Source organism: Apium graveolens, unplaced genomic scaffold, assembly GCF_009905375.1.
Source record: "Apium graveolens cultivar Ventura unplaced genomic scaffold, ASM990537v1 ctg39, whole genome shotgun sequence".
NCBI classification, from domain to species: Eukaryota; Viridiplantae; Streptophyta; class Magnoliopsida; order Apiales; family Apiaceae; genus Apium; species Apium graveolens.
The window spans coordinates 32167-53955 of NW_027418317.1; the positions used below are offsets into that span (position 1 = coordinate 32167).

The window sequence follows — 21789 nt, forward strand, 5'->3', positions numbered from 1 at the left end:
GTTGTGCTCCATTCTCTTCCCTGATTAGGGCAGCTCCTACTGCTTGTGCTCCTGCTGATAAGTATAAGTAGAGAGGTTCTTCTGGTTGAGCTTTAGTTAGGACTGGTGGCTTGGAGAGGTAGGACTTGATTTCCTCGAATGCCTTTTGGCACTCCGGATTCCAGTTCACCTCTTTCTTGTTGGTTGCTCCTTTGAGTAAATCAAAGAATGGTAAGCACCTTTCTGCTAACTTTGAGACAAATCTTCTGAGTGCTGCTAGTGATCCTGCGAGCTTCTGCACATCTTTTTGTGTCCTAGGAGCTTTCATCTCCTGGATTGCTTTTATTTTCTCCGGATTGGCTTCTATGCCTCTGTTGCTGATCATGAACCCTAAAAACTTTCATGCTCCTACACCGAAGGTGCATTTCTCCGGATTCAGCTTGAGTTGGTTCTTCCTCAGATTGTTGAAACATTCCTTCAGATCTTCCACATGCCCTGGTATGGTTGTTGATTTTGAAATCATGTCATCTACGTAGCATTCCAAGTTTCTCCCGATTTGGAACTTGAATATCTTGTTCATGGCTCTTTGATAAGTGGATCCTGCGCTTGTCAGTCCGAAGGGTAGCATCACATAAGTATATACTGCTCTGTGAGTTATTAATGCTGTCTTGGGGATGTCCTTCGGGTTCATATTTATCTGGTTGTATCCGGAGAAGGCGTCCATGAAACTCAGCATGACATGTCCGGAGGTGGCATCTATCAGTTGGTCAATATTTGGGAGAGGGTATGGGTCCTTCGGGCATGCATCATTTAGATCAGTGTAGTCCACGCACATTCTCCATTTGCCGTTGGACTTCTTAACCATGACCACATTAGCTAGCCACTCCGGATATTTGATTTCTTTGATGAAACCTGCTTTTAGTAGCTTTTCCACTTCTTCATCGATGGCTCTTTGTCTCTCTGGAGCAAAGTTTCTTCTCTTCTGTTTTACTGGTTTTCTGTTGGGGTTGACGTCCAAACTGTGCATTGCTATGGACTCATGTAGTCCTGGCATGTCTCTTGGATTCCAGGAGAAAACATCTCTATACTCCCGGAGCAAGGATACCAATCTCTCCTTGAAGGACTCCTCGAGTCCTGACCCAACTTTCACTTTTTTGCTAGAATTGCTTTCATCTACCCGGACTTCTTCTGTTTCGACTGCAGCTTCAATTTTTGCTTGTTCTTTGTTTGAAACCATCTGATGAATCCGGGCTTCAGAGTTTTTCTTCAGATAGAAGTTTGCTTATTCAGATTCTTTGGTTGCTTGCATGGTAGGACTAACTTGGTCTGGGACCTGATTTGCTTTGTCGACTACCATGACTTGGTTGCTTTCTGGTCCCTCCGGACTTGTTACCTTTCTTTGTTGTTCCGGACCTGAGTCAATGACTTGTACTTCCTTTGTTGCTTCTTCCCTTGTCCGGGGTCGGTGCTTCTTCATGCTTTGTTGCTTGCGAAGAACTGTTGCCTTCCTTTTGTTATCTTGATGGGTTTCTGCCATGACTAAGCCCTGTGTGTAGCACGTTCCAGCAACGCCATAATCTCCTTTTATCTCTCCGACTCCAGTCGGGGTTGGGAACTTGATCTTGAGATGTGAGATTGAAGTTATTGCTTGCATCATGGTTAGGGCTGATCTGCCGATGATTCCGTTATATGAAGAGGGAGCGTTGATCACATAAAACTTGATGACATGAGTCACTTGGTTAGGAGCAGCTCCAAAAATGACTGGTAGATATAAAGTCCCTTGGATCGGGACTAAGTTGTGTCCGAACCCATAGAGTGGGTCCTCCCGACACTCATTTGAGCGGACGCTCCCTAACTGCATTCTATCAACTGTGTGCTTGAAGAGAATATTCATTGAGGAACTATTATCTATGAGCATTCTTCTTACTTCATTATCAAAGATGTCCAGAGTGACAACCAAAGCTGCATTGTGATGAGGGTTGACTCCTTCGTAGTCTTTGCTACTGAAGGATATCACCAGGTCTTGGAGTAATTGTATTGAGAGCACTTCTTTGCCAAAGTCCAGACTTCGGGGTGGTGAGTGAGAGCCCCCTAGAACTACATTGACTATATTCTTCCCTTTCTTCTGCGCTTCCCCCTGTTGTTGTTGTCCCGGACTAAGTACTTGTTCATGTTTCCTTTTTTCACTTGGTCCTCAATGAAGTACTTGAGTGACAAGCAATTCTCAGTCTTGTGGCCATGGGTCTCGTGATAATCACACTGCCTATTGTAAAGCCTGCTTTCCGGAGGAGTTTGCATTGGTTTCGGAGGATAATAAAAAGGTTTGTCCTTTACCTCTTTCAAGATTTCCTCCCGGGTCATATTGAGAGGAGTCCAGTCCGGTTCCTGCTTCGGCTCCCGGGGTTGCTTCACGGGTCCTGGGTCGCTGTTCGGCTCCTGCTTAGGACCAAGTCTCTGGAAAACCGGATTAGCTTGTCTGTCTTGGCTTTGGTTGCTTTGCTTGAACTTCTTGTCTTGATGGTAACTCCCTTTCGGTCGGTCATCAGTGTTCTTGCTCCTGGACCCCCCATTCCGGGTCATCCTCATTGCCTGGAGCACATCTGTTTCCTTTATGAACCTGGCAGCCATAGAGTAAGCTGCTGCTAGGCTTTGTGGCTCTTTATTTATTAGCTCCACTATATATCTCTCATTGTGCTCCGGGTCCAGGTTCCTTCTGAAAATGCTCAAAGCTTCCCTCTCATCCAAATTCGAAACTTTGTTGATTGCTTCCTGGAACCGGCGCATGTATGCGGAGAGGGACTCATTGTCGTGCTGCCGGATTGTCTCCAGGTGACACATATGCATTTCGTGCATTTTGTTTGCTCGAAATCTACGAAGGAAAGAAGCGCGGAATTCCTTCCAACTGTGGATGCTTCGGGAGGGGATCCTGCTGAACCACCTCTGGGCCCCTCCCTTAAGAGTTGAAGCGAAGAACCTTGATTTTGTCAAGTCATTGTAGTAGTATATCTATGTTATCTGCTAAAAGTAGTTTAGGTGCTCCTCCGGGTCTCCTAGACCATCAAAGGAGTCAAAGTTGTAATGTTTCAAATCCCGCTGCCGGGGGATGGCTTCCAAGGAGTGGCTGAAAGGAGTGAGTGTTTCTCCGATCTCTACTTCTGAGTCTCTGTCCATTTTTCTTTGCAATTCATAGATCATATATTTCAGGTCCTGCTGCTTCTCTTCTTCTTCATCATCAGAAATTAGCTCCGGAGTGGGGTCTCTCCGGGTTCTTTTGGTCCTGGACTTGGCCAGTAGCTTCTCTTCTTCGAGCTGCATTCTCTTCTGGATCTTTAGCTCAAGCTTTGCTTCTTCTTCTTTCCTGATTTGCTCCCGGACTTCTTCCAACTTTCTTTGCTTAGCCGCTTCTGCTTCTTTCTTGTTGCTTTGATCTTTCTTTCCCTTCTTCCCCTTGCCTCCAATTCGGTCAAACACAGATCTCTTTGATTGCTGGGAGTCCCCGGACTCCTCCGGTTCCTCCTCAAGATCGGCTTCTTCCTGGAGCCTGGTTTGCTCCTGCCTGTAGAGTCTGATTGCTTCTGCTAGCTCATCACTTGTAAGATTGGCCATGTGTTCTTCGGCCACTGGGACGTTGGTGTACTTGTATTGGTTCAGTTCAATGAGGGTTCTGGCATCCCTGGTGTTTACAACCGGAGTGTGCTGCAATTGTTGCTCCTGGAGTGTTTCCCTGTCGGCTCCTGGGTCAAGGGCCAGGGAGTGGTCCGGCTCCTGGGCCTGAGTACTAGCAGATGGTCTCCCAGAAGTGTGTTTTCCTGGTCTTGCCATTTCTCAACAATACCAACAACAACTAACAATAATAGGCTACATAAAGTATCGATTTAAGGTTGCTTTTTGTAAATTGCAAAAACTACCCAGAAAAACAACAAAGAACCACAAATAGCTTCCTGGGACTAGTTTTATACAATTTCCTGGGACTACTCAGCAAGGTAGTAGTAAATACAAAGGAAATATGCAAACTACAGCAAAATCAACAAAACCAACAATAACGTGGCTGAAACTAATGAAACGGGCTCACACAAATGTGGCCTAAAATGATGAGCACACACAAACGTGGCTTAAAATGACAGCATTCATGTTTATGAAAAAAGAACTTGGTTGCTTGGGTTCTTACTAGTCAAATAAGTGGACTCCTTTTAAGAGTTTGTTGATGAAGATGAATCCAGGGGCACCGAGACCCAAGGATGTTCGCCCCCTCCTTCTAGCGCCAAATGATAACTCCTGGTGGCGGGGCCGCTCCTTCGACGTCGTGCCTGGATCCTTCGTCGCTGTGAGGTGTAGCTGTGGTGGGGTTCCTAAAAAACAACACAGGAAGGGGGTTTGGGTCCCCCGGCGCCTCCGGTGTGAGAGTAAGAACTCGCTTTTGGGGAAGATGAAGATAGATAAGAATGTAAGGTGGTTGTGTGTGAATGTGAGTGTGAGAGAGTGATTAACCCCAAAATCTCAACTTCTTGGGCTATTTATAGCCCAAGGGTAAGGTTTTGGGGTTGGTACCTTTAAATCGTGGCCATTGGTTATGGGAGCGGAGGACACCTGGCGGGAGTGGATGCTTTACACGTGTCAGTGCGGGATTGGCTGAGGAATGTTCTGAGGATCTTCTGACACGTGCCCTGATTATTCCCATGATTGATGTGTGACAGTTGTCCCCATCATGTGCTTGGGTCAGTGTCTCACGTGCTGGGATTTATCAAGGTTGGGCTTGTGGGACTGGGCTAGTCAGGACTGGCGGTGTGCAGGACTGGTGGTGTGCAGGACTAGGCCAGTCAGGACTGGTGGTGTGCAGGACTAGTCTTCCCAGGAGCTGCGTGGAGTTAGGAGTCCGGGGCAGGGCCCTGCAGGAGTTGTATGTACTATCAAGTGCATCAGTCCTAACATCAACAGCAGCTGTTGCTTCATCGAGAACAAGAACCTTTGATCTACGAAGCAATGCACGAGAAAAACTTAGTAGTTGTCTCTGCCCAACACTGAAATTTTCCCCTGCCTCCGATATCTTAACAAGTTGAACCAAAGATATAACTCTTAGTTGAAAAAAGATAAAACAGGGTAGGTATAATACCAAGAACCTTCGAGTTCTGCAATTCAGATTGCTCAGACTTTGTCTTGAAAATCTGATGGTAGAATTATTATAAGTATATAAGAAACGACATAAGAAAATATATCTCACTGACGCACCTGTGGCCCCTAATCCCTTGTTTATGCACATTAAAATTGAGGAAATATTCGGAAAGGTAAGGTAAAAAAATTACGAAATAATTTTGCTGTTGTAACAGTATGTCTAACATCTAATGAACCTTTGAAATGTTCTTTAACATGCTGAAGTTGTCCTTCTGAATGGTATTATTAAAACATAGTTATCCTGAACTGTGAAGAAAAACAAAAAATGTGCATTTTGGACAAATGCAAGTTAGTGTAAACATAAACATAAAGTAAATACACGAGATATATTCCATACCTGACCCGCATCTACCAAAAGAATTTGGTTGCAATCAATAATTGTATTTAGCCGGTGAGCAACAATGAGCATCGTGCAGAATTTAAATTCTTCACGAATGGTTTTTTGGATAAGTGCATCAGTCCTAACATCAACAGCCGCTGTTGCTTCATCGAGAACAAGAACCTTTGATCTACGAAGCAATGCACGAGCAAGACTTAGTAGTTGTCTCTGCCCAACACTGAAATTTTCCCCTGCCTCCGATACCTTAACAAGTTGAACCAAAGATATAACTCTTAGTTGAAAAAAAGATAAAACAGGCGTAGGTAAAATACCAAGAACCTTCGAGTTCTGCAATTCAGATTGCTCAGACTTTGTCTTGAAAATCTGATGGTAGAATTATTATAAGTATATAAGAAACGATATAAGAAAATATATCTCATTGACGCACCTGTGGCCCTTAATCCCTTCTTTATGCATATTAAAAATTGAGGAAATATTCGGAAAGTTAAGGTAAAAAAATTACGAAATAATTTTGCTGGAGTAACAGTAGGTATGACATCTAATGAACCTTAAAAATGTTCTTTAACTTGCGGAAGTTGTTGTAATATCCGGGATATCACATGTAATTATTTTTATCAATAAATATTTTTTATATGAGTTTTGGTGAATTATCTTATGATTGGTGTGGACATGTGGATGCTTATATGTGATAAAGTATAAGTATGTTAATTTTAGTCTGACCAGAATAAAATATAGATAATTACGGTATTTTTCTGGTAATTTTTGGACTGTTATATGATTTTATATTGATTTATGAATTTATTAATTATTTTCTGAATAATTACAAAATTATTTTATAAAGCCGGGAATTGTCCGACTTCAACCGTTTTTACGTTTTTACAACCCGAAACTTTTCCGAAAACTCCTTCCTAACATAATCTGGTAATTCCGGACATTTTCCGTGTTTTGACTTTTTCAATCCGGATTACGGTTTGACCCGTGCGCGGCCCGACGCCAGATTTTCGATACGATAATCATTTCGGTAAACGAACAAAACCCGTATTCTCGAAAGACGGGATATTATTACATTATTTTTGTATAAAGTATTTTATAAAAAGCCCGATTTGGATAATTATCCAATACAGGTATCAAATCGGATCGTTTTTACAGTTACTTAGCGGCTAAGCAACTAATTTAACGATCCAAAACGAACCAATATTCCAAAAATATATATAGCCCTTTTATCATTTCATTTTATTCGTATAATTACAATCAGTCAGTAAAATCCCGTAAAATACAGAGAAAATATCGAATTCATGTCGCGTTCTTGATAATCAAACGTACGAACGAAGGCGTTATCGAACTCCGATTCGGGCGTACAATATATCAAATCGAAGCTCTGAAAATACCTTTCTGAATCAACCATCCATTTTGTGCATAAATCAAGGTATTTTTCTGATTTAATTATATTATTTCGAATTATTTATGAATTAAAATAGGAATTTTTGTTCTTGATGTTGTTTGTGTGATTTGATGGCATAATCTTGTAAATAATTTTCTCCTGATCAATTTGGTATATTATATGTCAAAAATAGAGTTCAATAACATGTAGAAAATGGAGTTTGATTCTCGAATTCAAAAATTAGGGTTTATAGAGTTTGAATGTTTTTAATTGCAATTTGGGTTTTTCTTTGTTTGGGGTTATGTGTTGAAATTGAGGGCCCTAATGAATAGATCGTGGAGCAGGGAGTTAAATGGTATAAACAAATTAAACAGAGGATTTCGGGAAGGGCCTCGCCGGAGTTTATGACTCGACGGCGGCGTAACTTTTCCTGCTGCATTTCCGAATTAATCGTTGATCTTTTGCTTGATTTGAATACAGATATGTGTTGCTGGGATGTAGGGGAACAATCCCCCTGAATTTGGTTCGATTCTGGAGATTTTCCGGCCGCCGGAAAAGCTGCCGGCGGGAAGGTCGGGGAAGACGACCAGGGGTGTCAAATTGCAGTTTGGCCCTTGGAAGTCTCCCTTATTTACAAAACTCGTATTTTAATTTTAAAAACGTACAAAAACAGGATTTCTGTTTACTTTATTTTGAAAATGATATTTTTATTATTTTAAAAATCAGAAAAAATGTTTATTTAATTATTTTAAATTCAGAAAATTATTTTAATTATTTATTTATTCAAAAATAAATCGAAATTATTTTATTAATTAATTTTAATTAGTTTTAAATTATTTTAATTAATTATTAATTAATTTTAATTGATTTAATAATTAGATTTAATTATTTAAAAATTTATTTAAAAATTCCGAAAAATAGTTCGAGCTTTAAAATATTATTTTAAATTATTTTCAAGACTCGATAATTATTATAAAATTATTTTAGAATCAGATTCGGGTGTTCGAACCCTATTATTTAATTATAAAATGATTCGGAGTCCCGTTTTAATTCCGAAATATGTTCAAAAATTTGTATTAAATACCTGGAAAATCATTTTAACCCCGAATCTTCTTTGAAAAATCATTTTGATCGAATACCTTACGTGTTATGTGCTACATGCTAACTAATTGATGCGTTATATGCCTATGTGGTTATGGTTTTACTGTTTTAGTCATAACTTTCAATCCGTAAATCGGATTTGGGTGAAACGAAGGGTAGATAAAAGCCTATGACGTCTATCTGACGATTAGAATAATATGAGTATGAATAATTGATAGATACTTGTGATGCCTAGCAGAGTCAGCAAGGCATAGAAATGAAAACCAGTGATCCATAAATAGAATCGAAGCGTAGAAAGAGAAGGCAAGTGATGGATAAATAGAAGCAAGACTTAGAAAGAGAAGGAAAGTGGTTGATGAGTAAAACTATTAGATGAGTACAAGTAAAGTGGAAATCGTCGGTGATAAGGCAAGTACTTCTAAACCTTCTTCAAGATATATTGCAAACATTTTCGAACTTTCTCATAACATGTTGCTATTATTCAAAATAACTCTTGTTTTATATTGCAAGCGCTTTAAACTATTTAACCTTGAACCCTGATTCTTATTGATCTTGAGCCATAAGCCTTATTCTTCATAAACCATTGATTGTTGAATTCTCAGATACGAGCCAGACACATACGATACTACTCCACAAATACATATCTACCACATACTGATTTATGATATTAAATTGCTTGACATACCAACCATTATTCCTTGTTAAACAGAAGACCAATCCTTGGAACTCTACATTCTGATTCTTTCCTTTATTGAAAGCCAATCTTTTTGAATTTCTTGTTATACCTTCATGGTATTGTGAATCACCCTATGCTTCAAGATAAATATTGTTTATGATTCAGCTTGTTGATTTACATGGGTTATCATTTTTAAATTGTTTTAGAATTGGATGGTTTTATAAATGTGGACCAGATTCGTGGTCGGAACAGATTCGTGGTCATAGTAGGCCAATGCGTGCCTTGGATCCAGTATATAGAGCAAAGCTGAGAGCCTTGCTCGGGGTTAGTGCGTGACTGATCAGCAGCCTAACCTTGGTTTTTTTTAAATGAAAAGTGAATATCCAATTCTAATCATTACTTATTCAGAAACTTGATTCTTCTTAATCATTTCAATTGGTTATTGTTTAACCCCCGTTATTGCTATTATGACTTGCTGAGCTAGTTAGCTCACTCTTGCAAATATTTTTATATTTTCAACAGTTGAAAAGGAAAGTGTTGGTAACGAGGATTCCCTGTCCAGTGTGCGAGCTAGGGTTTCCGGTTAAGTTGGATCGAGCTAGCAGGAGATTTATAATGTAGATGAGTTATGCAAGATTGTAACAATGATATCATTAGCAATTGTAAGTTGAACTAGTTGGTATTTGGTACGATATAATAAAAGTTAATGTTGTGGCTTGTTTTCATACTTTAACCTGTTGCGATCCGTGGTTGTGTAGAGAAAGGTCAATGCATATAATACTTTATATACAGGTTTAAATATGGTGTGTGTGTGTGTGTGTGTATGTTGTGGTCCCAAAACTTCTGACCCGGGTTTGGAGGGCGTTACAGTTGTCCTTCTGAATGGTATTATTAAATGACAGGATCTTCTTACGTAAATATAAGGCATAATCGCATGCAAGAAGTTTATGGTCTCATAAAAAAGAATCTTATAATTTTGTGTTGTTCTGATTAAATGATATGTAGAATATAAAAAATATATGCTACATGAATTGACCTACACTTTAGCAATAATCCTTAGTTCCAACAAGGAAAATCTTTGTGTATTATTTCACCTCAAATAGACATTTCAAAAACAGTTTTCCAAACATACATGATACACCTGATATTAGTAAGAAATGGAGAATCACGGACACGAAAGTTTCTAAGCTAGTTAAAGTACAAGCGATGGATTCAATTCTACATTAAAGATAGAAATCATTCACTGTCTTACCTACTGAGTAGTCAAGAAATTTAAACTTCTACCCCATAGAAAACAAATATATTATAGAGATTTTTTATAATCAAGATAAAATGTTTTGAAATACGATTGAAAGGTAACACAACTTGTTCTGAAATAAGTGTACATTATCAATCCAATATATTAAAAACACTCGGTTTTATGCTTAAATACCTCTGTGTCCAGCCCCAAGGAATTCCTCCTAATGACATCCTTCAAATGTGCCCTCTCTAGCGATTCTCATAAATCAGCATCATTGTGTTCATCGAAGGGATCAAGATTGAATCTCACGGTTCCTTGACGAATAAAAACAACATTAGGAAAATAGAAGCTCAAGGGCATAAGGTTTTTATAAAAATAAAACTCCTCAAACATATCCTCCTAATTTGATTAAAGACTCAGGTATTGCCCACCACCCCTAAAATAATTTTTAGGCTTTGCTGCTGAATATGATCAAAATACCTGTGCTTTGCACATGCTATATGTTTGAATTAATATAAAACATAAAAGTTGTCAGAGAATGGATATGCTTAGAGTGTCATCCTTATGTTCTACAGAAACAAGATTTACTATTATCGGAAGGTGCCACTGTCGGGGCCGAACTGACCCAAGTCCATTATATTTTGGCTTCTTCTGTTCTGCAGAACTTTCTGACAACACAAAAAATAAAACAGATGACTTCTTATAGGTTTACCTGAAAATAGAACTGGCATCTGTGGTATAATACCAAGAACCTTACGAAGATCTGTCAATCCGAATTTCGAAACATCATAATCATTTATCCAAATTCTTCCCTTTTCCAGTTCAACAATTCGGAATAAAGCATTAAGCATGCTGGATTTCCCTGCTCCTGTCCTTCCTACTATCCCAACCTTGTCAGTTGGAGAAATTGAGAAGGACAATCCATGCAACACTGGAGGAAGTTCAGGCCTATAATGTAGGACAACATCCTTAAATGTGATTGATCCCGAGGTAGGCCATCCAGGAGGGGGGCGGTTGTTTTCAATAATAGATGGACCCTCTGGAGGCAGCTCTATATATGTGCCAACCCGCTCAACAACATTTAAACTATTCTCGGCTAGACTTGCAAGTCTCAGTACGGTAGTCAATAAGCTTGTAATATTTAATGCATAACTGAGAAGCAGACCCAGTGTAAAGGCGAAAGCCTCCTGGTTTGCTGCCCTTCCATTCTGCACAACAGCAAATGTTGCAGTAAGCCAAATTATGACTCAACCTAAAGTTTCCAAGCAAATGGCCAACCAACAATTTCCACTCATATTCACAAGAGTAAACCTATTATTTGTTGGGATTTAATCTAAACTTATTTGTTTTAGTTGTTATTATTTAATAATTATTATGTTGAGTGTTTTATTTATATGACTTGGTCATGCAGCAGTAGAGGGTTTTTAGGAAGTTTGAATAAGGTCTCGGTAGTGGATACATGTTAGTAGTCGTGTTAGTAGTTATGTCTGTTTTCATGCCACCTTGTTAGGCATCAGTTTCTATTTATTAACGTTGTAACCATCTCTTTTATTATCACTGATAATACATTTTGTTTTCCCAGTTTTACACGAATAAACACCTTTGTGTGTATATTTGTATTGCAGTGTTCAGTTTCTACATTTGGTATCCGAGCTCCAGTTGCTGTATGCCCAAATATCAACCCAAACACACAAACTTAATCATGGAGATAACCAAGACAAAAGAAGGTTTTGTGGGTTTAATCTATCCAATTCTAACGAAAAGTAACTATACAACATGGTCCCTGAAAATGAAAGTTTTCATGAAGGCTCAAGGTGTTTGGGGTGCGATCGAAGAAGACCCAAAGACTGTTGTTGATGAGAGGACGGTACAGATAGCTCTTGCAGCTATATACCAAGGCGTGCCAGAAGAAGTACTACTGACTATTACTGAGAAAGAAACCGCAAAGAAAGCTTGGGAAGCCATTAAAACCATGTGTGTAGGAGCAGAGCGAGTGAAGGAGGCTAAGGTACAAACGTTAAAGGGAGAGTTTGAGTCTCTTACCATGAAGAAGACAGATAACATCGATGATTTTTGTATGAAGCTGAGCGGGATAGCAACCAACATACGGGTTCTTGGAGAAGTGATGGAGGAGTCAAGTGTTGTGAGAAAGATCCTACATGCAGTCCCTGATAAATTTCTCCAGATAGCTTCAAATATCGAACAGTTCGGAGACATGAAAGCTATGACGGTTGAAGAGTTAGTGGGTCGTTTTAAAGCTCACGAGGAGAGGATGAAGGGCAGGTCTGAGAGCGCAGACAGACAACAACTTCTCTTGGCATCTCAGAATCAAAAAACTAGTGTTATTTCCGTGACAAGAGTAGGATCAGGTGCTACAACTGTAACACCTTGGGACACTATGCATCAGAATATAGCAAATCACGATGGGAAAGAGAGAAAAGGCAATAAGTAAACATGGCACTCGTCGAGGATGATAAACCAGCGTTATTATAGCCGTGCGGGCTCATATTATTAGCCATACGGGCTCAGTTGAATAGCCATACGAGCTCAAATTATTAGCCATAAGGGCTCAGTCGAATAAGCCATATGGGCTGGAAGAATTGCATGAGACAAGTTTAGATTAAGGGAGAAATTGTTGGGTTTTAATATGAACTTATTTGATTTAGTTGTTGTTATTTAATAATTATTATGTTGAGTGTTTTATTTACACGACTTGGTCATGCAGCAGTAGAGGATTTTTAGGAAGTTTGAATAAGGTCTCAGTAGTGGATACGTGTTAGTAGTCATGTCAGTAGTTGTGTCTGTTTTCATGCCACCTTGTTAGGCATCAGTTTCTATTTATTAACGTTGTAACCATCTTTTTTATTATCACTGATAATACATTTTGTTTTCCCAGTTTTACAAGAATAAACACCTTTGTGTGTATATTTGTATTGCAGTGTTCAGTTTCTACAATATTATTGTCCATGGAGTATGCGTTAATCTTGGTCATCCGATCATAGGCTTTATATGCACGAATAGATGACAAGCCATTTAATGCTTCTCCAAAATGGGCATAGACAGGAGATCTGGTAATAGAATCTAAGCGCTTCACTTCACGCGTTGTACTCTGCAAGGTCCAGTGTGAAATTTTGATTACTTGAGGAAGAAAAATGATGTCTTACGAGACTTCTTGGTCATATCTATGCACCAGAATCCAGATATAAAACACTTTCACTTGATATGATATCTATACTCTTTATTAATAAGCCAAACTATTTATAATTTGATGTTAAAAATACCAAAGTAACAAAATTGGCATAAGTTGACTTCTATTCTCAATAAACTTTATTTTTAACACAAATCGACTTCTATTTTATAAATTTTATTTTATTTTTAGTTAGTGTTCATCCAATCGTCATACAATAAAAATATTTTTAAAATGATTTGTAAATTATATTAAAAATTTATTAAGTTAAGTAAAATAACTTATACTTATTTTTAATTTTAGAAAAACTACAAACTACTAAATAAATTACTAACATGAATTGACTTATATTCTCTGCAAACTTTATTTATTTATAAATTATATTAAAAAATTATTAAGTTACATTAAATTAAGTAAAATAACATATATTTACTTTTATTTTGAAAAACTACTAACTACAAAGTAAAATATTAACACGAATTGACTTTGTTACTGTCCATCACAATATTTATTTACTTTAAATTAAAAAAAACATATTTTAACAGTAACAAATTTATGGATTGTATTTAGATTACATTAAGTATAATGAATCTATTTACTTTTAATTTGTAAATTAATTTTTATCGATAATTAAGTAATATTAAATAAAATATATTGAAAAGGCTAATTATAAGATAATTATCAAATTATATTAATTAAAATGAAATTATCTGAAGAACTAATATTTGGTTCATAAGATAGAGATACAATTCATTTCACAAAAATAAAATTAATATGTTAGATTTTTATATCAAGTAAAACAATGCAAAACTAGAATTATAAATTCTAGTGAAAAATTTCATAACTGATTCGATTATTTTTAACCACATAACTATTTTTTGCAAGTACCAATTTATTATTGATATTAATACATTAATTTTATTTCGTGTTTTGCACAGATTATGAATAATTCTCTACAAATATTGATTCGATATTTTTAGTCTCGGGTCCGTGTGTCGCACGAGTTATCAACTATCTATACTAATAAAGAAACCATGTTTAGGTACTAAATCTTGGTACTCACTATAAAATTATACAACTATTTTTAAAATTTTATGTAATAAAATCTGAACTAACAAAAATTAACTTCTACTCTTTGTAAATTTTATTTCCCTTCGATTTTTATTTGTTGTTGGACATCCGAGCTTCGGTTTACGTTAAAATAATCGTATTAGCAAGTTAACATATCACATTTATATAAGTAAATAATTAGGTGCATGCATAACTAGAACTATACGGTGAAATTTTTGAGTTATACTCGATTTTTTTAACTACATATTTTAACAGCATTTGATATATTATATTTAGATTTGTATTTATTATGAGTTTCAGTTTTGTGCAAATAATAATATGATACTATTATTTTTAATTTCGGCCCGTGCTTCGCACAGGTTACCAACTAGTTATATATATTAATATCGATAAGTTGGTTTAACAGGATTATAACATCAAGAGAGTGATCATTTGATATGATGTGCAAATATCATAATCAATCATGTCTAATGATACTACTTTGCTCTAAAAATAGGAAAGAGAAAATATTTTACTGAAGAAAGTTGCATAGAACAAGAGTAGAAGTGACAATATAGCCCACAATGACATAGTACTTAGTATCCCAATTAACACAAAAGTTGAAATGAGCTGGGACAATTGACCAAAAACATATTCACAAAAGGCCCAACATTGCGGTAAATATCACCTAGATCCTTCGCAAACCGATTGATAATGCGTCCAAGTGGGTTGGTATGGAAGAAGACCATTGGCGCTCTTAAAATAGAGTTGAGCATAGCTTCATACAACTTTCGAGATGCGTAAAGACTTGATAAGATTATCCCTAATGAATTTGCCAATGTCACTAAAACCTAACCAATTATAAGAAGGAATTCAATTGATGCATTTTCATATGAAATAGGGAGTTATATTGTTAAGGATGTCGCTTGATTCGACTCCTTTGATCAAAATATTTTATGGATTGGATGAATGCGTAAGTGACCGGGGCGGACGGTCTAGCGGAGGGCTATGCATTATATGAAATATTATGATACAACTTGTGCCATAGGCAGCTATATTGCCTATTATTTGAGTATTCGTATTTTGGGACATGTTTCTACGAACCATGATCCAGTGCTATCACATGGGCTGATCAGCATGTGATAGTACGTCCGTCGGTGAAAGATTCCAATCTAAAAATTATTATTTATTGTTTATAGCTAGTTCAACTTTAATTGTTGATCAAATATTACTATTTATCTCCTGTTATTCAGTTATTATCAAGTTGTGGTTTATTATTTCAAGCATACATTTTATACTGCTTGTTGAGCACTTCTTTCGCTCATACTTATTTATTATTCTAATCTTTCAGCTAAGTCAGAGCAGACCTAAGTTCCAGGTTTGACCAGGGGTTGTGTGCTTGTAAATAGTTTGGTGTGTTTCCAGGTAGACTGTTTTGGGACGTTTAACTAGTCTAGAGGTTTGTAATAAAATTTGAATAGTCTGTAAAATGAAATAGACTTATAGGTTGTAATAACACTTGATTTATTTTAGTGCCTGTTTCGTACTATAACCTGTGATCGATCCATTTGCATGCAAGGGGTCATATTTATTATTTTATGCCACTGTGCCTATTATATTGTGGTTTATCAGTCAGTGACTCCCAAATCTAGACCCCGGATTTGGAGGGCGTCACACCTTTTAGCATTGCCTTCTTCATCATTACTTTAAGTTTCTTATAGCTGCATGTCCTAGACGTGCATGCCATAATTATGATGTTTCATTTTTCCTAGTTTTGTGAACTTATGTTATTTGCACTGACATGACATACACCGACTCAAGTTTTCTTCCTTCCATTATTGGCGTATCATCTGATTTAAAACATCGATATACTTTGACATCCTCTGGACCAAACACCATATGATTCTTAGATTTTGTAAGTTATGACACTGATAATAAATTCTTCTTCATACCTAGCACATGCATCACATTTTCCAATTCTACTTCTTCTAAATTCAATCGTGGAGTGATTTTTGTCTTTCCAGCATGAGACATAGCTAACCTTGAGTTATTTGTGGTGATAACAACACGGCTGCCTTTGTATATATTCAGATTGGCTAATTTCTCTTTATCTCCAGTCATATGATTAGAACAACCAGAGTCTACAATCCAATCTTCTTCATAATTTATAAATTTATCACTTAATGTGATGATGGCTATTTTTTCTATTTTATCTTCTTGACTGATGCAGGATGCCTTGAATTTTTGTTGATTGTCCATTACGTAAGACACCTTAAAGTCACATTCTTCTTCACTGTTATCAACTTTGTGGCTTGATGTTGCAGTGTTTCCTTCCATTCGTTTGAATCGAAAATCTCTTGCATAGTGACCTTTCTTTCCACAGGTGTAGCACTGATTATTGTTCCTTCGATATTTTATTTCATCCTTGTTTTTATTTCCAGGATTCAGATGAGCTCCCCCACGTTGAAAACTTGCTTCTGTCCTCCTCTATTAACAATCCTTTGAGATTCTGTTGTATTGTCTTGTATCTCTCTTCTCTTGTCCTTCATACCCTCTTTTATTACTAAAAAGAGCTGCTTCATCATCTTCTTTTACTGATACTTTAGACATCTGTTTGTTTAAAGCATCCTGGTTGGATAAAATATTCTCCAACTCGGTTAAAATTGGTTCTTTCGCCCATCCACATGTTGCAGTGATAATACTATTAAATTCAGATCTAAGCCCATGAATTATAATCCTCCATTTTATGGATCTAATTTAGAGATTTCATCACAAATATTTTTAACTTTGTTAAAATATTGACTCACCGTTATGTCTTCCTGTGAAATCGATAAGAGCTCATTTTCCATCCGCTGGAGTTTCGCATCGTTTGTTTTTGCGAACAATGATGCCAGGTTGTCCCATGCCTCTTTTGAAGTTTTTGAATCTTTGATATGCTGCAACAACTCATCTTCAAATGTTACTGACAAAACATACATAGCCTTTTTTGCTTTCACCTTCGATTTTTTTAACTCCTCTGTATTGGTGGGCGGTGTGGTGTTGCCATTGCTAATAATATCCCACAAGTCTTGCCCAAGCATATAGAACTGCATCCGGATGCTCCATATATTGTAGTTGGAATTATTGAGTTTCTCGATGCCGCTTACTGATGTTGTTATGTCTGCCATAGTGACTTGGATAGTATGCCCAACAAAATTCTAAGAAGGTTTGGTCCCTGACCAACAACTTGAATCCCAATAGAAAACTTAAATTTTTCACAGATCGCCGACCACCGTCTTTGACAATCCGGGCTCTGATACCAAATGTAAACACTTAGGAATAAAAGAACTTTTATTGATAACACACTTCAGGATTACAATGCTTACTGTTTGATAATCCTTATTCTCTCTCACTAACACTCAACTTAGATTTACTCCTATTTATACAAAATGAAGATGGTTCCAGAATTTTTTTTAGTGTTATGGTTCTTGAACCTTCCTCCTTAATTATATTGACTCTTCATTTTGTAAAGTAACATTAATTACATGAAATAAACTAGACAAATTCAGGAATCAGAAGTTCTTAAAAACTTCCAGAGAAAATCGTTGAACTTCAACAGTGTATGACTTGTGCGATTATCTGTTGCTGTTTTTTCGATACAAATTAATTTAGTTTAAAGATTACAAATATTGATTTGTGTTGGTGACACTAGTGACTTATACTACTGTCCTGTGACTGTAATTTACACCAGGTGCATGGCTTATATGCGCTTGGTTTAACTAAAAATGCTCGTTCAATATTTATTCCTATCTTTTTATGTCATCTATTCCTAACTTTGATTTATTTATAATTCATAATTTTTTAAAACAAAAAAAAAGTATAACTTTCACTAATAAAATTTTTGCACCAATAAACAAACTTTAAGTAGGGACAATCTTTTTTACGAAAAGTAAGGGGGTCATTTTTATTTTTTATATTATTTGAATTTACATATTTAACTATATTAAAAATTTTAGGGGGGTTGGAAGACACTTTTACCCCTTAAAGGATCCGCCTCTGGACACACGCCTCACAAAAATAGTAGTAGCTTGTATTCAACTAAAACCTAAGTGGACGTGGACTGATTATTGCTCAAAACCCTCAACTAAAGACATATATCAATGCTTGTCTAATGAGATACTCCAGAACTACTGCAGAGATAAGAATTTAACAGGGCATCTATCTAGAACTTGAATATAGTTGATATTTTTACCTGGTCACAAATTTTGTAACCATAATTACACTACTAGGTTATTTATGCCTTTCTTATACCTTTCCACAGGTTCAAAGTGTTAGAAAATTAGGATTTTAGAGCTTAGTTTTTATTATGTTCTTAATGTTAATCCTAAAATCTAATGACTGGAAATTGTTCAATGATATTCGAACTTAAATTTTCATGTATGGTTTTAAGAATTTTCTTAATGAAATCCATATGAAATGAGAGTTGAAAGTAGCTAGAAAAAGCTTGGAATTTTGAGAATATTTTTTTCCCACAATGAAATAAATAAAGGGAGTTGTGTGCTTTATATGATATCACACACATGACTAGTATACAATTACTAAAGTGTGTGATGGTCCATTGTGTTGTTGTGTGCTTCACACACGCGCGCCGCCGTCGCCCCGCCCTGGCCCGCACCGCACCGGGTCGAAGGGCGATTTAGGCGAATGTCTCGGCGTCTCGTGTACGCGAGGCGACCTGGGCGAGGATTTTATTTATTTGAGAATTAATTTTAATTCAAATTTATTTATCAGTAGACTGGATTATTATTACAATTGTGGGGTTGGGTTCGATACTGAATTGGGCTTAGTCTAATTCATTGAACCTGGACATGAATATAAACTGATCTGTAACTGATAAATTCAATTAAAATTAAAATCTGATAATAATAATGTGGTCTTTGGAGCTCAACATGATTCTCAGACCATATGGGTATTTTATATGGTCTGCTACACTAGTCTAAGAATGATGAAAAGACCTTTGTTCTTGTTTATAAATATTGATTTTTTGCATGTTAGTCACTAATTAAATGGATTAAATCTATGCATTTTTACAGTGAATCTTCCGGGTAGGACCATTTATTGGAGCAACACTAACAACACTATGCCACCAGGTTGTGATCAGAGCAATTCCATTCAAGTCCAAGTAAATCCATTGACCAGATTTTATTTTTGTTTGTGGTGGTCCCTTTGTAAATGTTTAAGAAGCTTTAACCGAGTTGTTTGTATTTTGTTTTTTCACCTCCCCTTTTCTTTGTTTAATTTTCAGTGGATCTATGTATGTACCTATCTATTTGTAACTTAATTTCTTAGAGAATTTATGTGATAATGGCATGTTGAGTAAGGACTTCAAATTGCTTTTTGATATGCATTGCTTTAACTTAAAGATGGAGGCCAAAAATAAAGTAGGGGCAGTGGCTATGTGTTGACTATGTGTTGTGGTGGTTGTGCTTTCATAAATTTATTTCTTCTAGATTGTAAGTGCCTTTAATTTGTGGTTCCTTGTAAAATATTTCTGTTGTAGATAGTTTTAGTGGTTCATATTGTAAATTTCTTCTCTGATGTGTCTTTGTTGTTCTTTGTTGTCCAGTCCACTGCTAACGTTGTTTGAGACATAATAATTATGGAAGGATCTACAGCTAAGCACTCTAGCATTAGCATCCTCGTGCAAGATTTAGATTCACTAACAAGGTAAGTGATGTATACTGAATGCAACAGCCACAATACTCCATTTGAAGAACTGGAGGAGAAAGTGAAGAAAGTTGAGTCCAAATTCCAGGAGAGAGTAAAGAAAGTTGAAGAAGGTGTCGAGCTAAAGGTACAACAAAACATGGAAGTTGTCCTTAAAGGACTTGTGGAAGCCAACCCGGATATAAGAATTGACATCCAGGACTTGTGCGTGATTACTACAAGTGACAATGATGATGCTACACAATAACTGGCCGCAACAGCTTTTAGTACCAGTATTTTTCAAGTTCATAAGCGTATAACGCTATCTATTAAGTCGTGAACTAGTTTAACTTTTGTTTTATGTAGTTTATGTAGTTTAACTTTTGTTGGATGTTGGATGTTATAGTAGGGGCTTGGATGTTTTAGTAGGATGGTTGTTGGATGGTTGGATGTTTTGGGAGGATGTTTGTTAGATGTTTGTTGTTTTGGATGTTTTATTGAATTTGGGGTTGCTTAAATACCAATAGTACATTTTCACTTTCTTATTAGTCAAAGTGTTACATTAGCTTCATAAACTGTTACCGTAAACAATGTAAAATGTTTTAGTAGCTTGCTTACAAATGTTACATTAGCTACTAAAAGTGTTACCATAGGTTCTTAAAATACACCATAAAAGTGGGACCCACATGTCATGTCACTACATGCCACGTCATCAATATGGTCCCATACTGCCACATCAGCATGCCACGTTGCATGCCACGTCAGCATTCCACGTCATTTTGAAAATTCTATGTCTCTCTAATGTAACATACGTTTTACGTTACATTTGGAATTTTTTTGTTACCTTAGGGGCCTAGGGTAACAGAAAAGGCCATGTTAGAGTAGGCGACGTTTATGTTAGATTAGGTACCCTAAGCTATCACCGAAAAAACTAACTTAAATTTTATGTTACCTTAGGCAGTTTTTGGCCTTTAGTAACGTTAAAAGGGCCCTATTGTAACATTTGTTTGGTTACAACAGGCTGTTTTTGGTGTAGTGTTGCAAGAATGGTAACAATCTGAATGCTTATAGCATTGGCTTCAGTCCATGGTCTTATCATCCATCAGATGGATGTAAAGATGGCTTTTCTTCATGGTGAACTTGAAGAAGAGATTTATATGGATCAACCTGAGGGATTTTTTGCATCTGGAAATGAAAGGAAAGTATGTAAGTTGATCAAGTCCATCTATGGCTTGAAACAAGCTCCCAGAGATTGGTATAAAAAGTTTGATGAAACTGTATTGCCTTTCAGTTATAAGATTAATGAAAGTGATAAGTGTGTCTACACTTAAGTTAAAGGTGTTGAGTGTGTTATTTTGTGCCTATATGTGGATGACATTTTACTGTTTGAAACCAATATTGAGATTATTAACGAGACTAAAGAATTCTTGAAAAGGCATTTTGAAATGAAGGATATGGGTGAGGCAAGTGTGATTCTTGGAATCAAACTGATTCAGTCCACTGAAGGAATAACCTTGACCCAATCTCATTATATAGAGAAATTTATACTTGAGAAATATGGTTATTCACAGTGTAGAATTGCTAGTACACCCTATGATTCGAAAGTTGCCCTTGTCAAGAATACTTCAGGAGTGCCTGTGTCTCAGTTAAGGTATTCTCAGATTATTGGGAGCTTACAGTAACTTGCTAACTGTACTAGACCAGATATTTCATATTTTGTGTCTAAGTTGGCTAGATATACAAGCTGTCCAAACAGAACTCATTGGGATGCTCTTGATAGAGTACTTAGATATCTAAAAGGCGCAATGTACCTTAGTTTACACTACAGGAGATTTCCTGGTGTGCTTGAAGGGTATAGTGATGCAAGTTGGATAGCTAAGAAGTCTGGTTCCAATGGAGTGACTGGATACGTGTTCACCTTGGCGAGTGGAGCAATATCCTGGAAGTCAAGCAGACAGGCTATAGTTACTCGGTCTACTTT

General features: G+C 36.7%; 1 pseudogene; it reads right to left on the reverse strand.

Moving 5' to 3' along the window:
* Window positions 1-4720: 4720 nt before the first annotated feature.
* Window positions 4721-20576, reverse strand: LOC141701474 (ABC transporter C family member 2-like; annotated as a pseudogene).
* Window positions 20577-21789: the final 1213 nt, after the last annotated feature.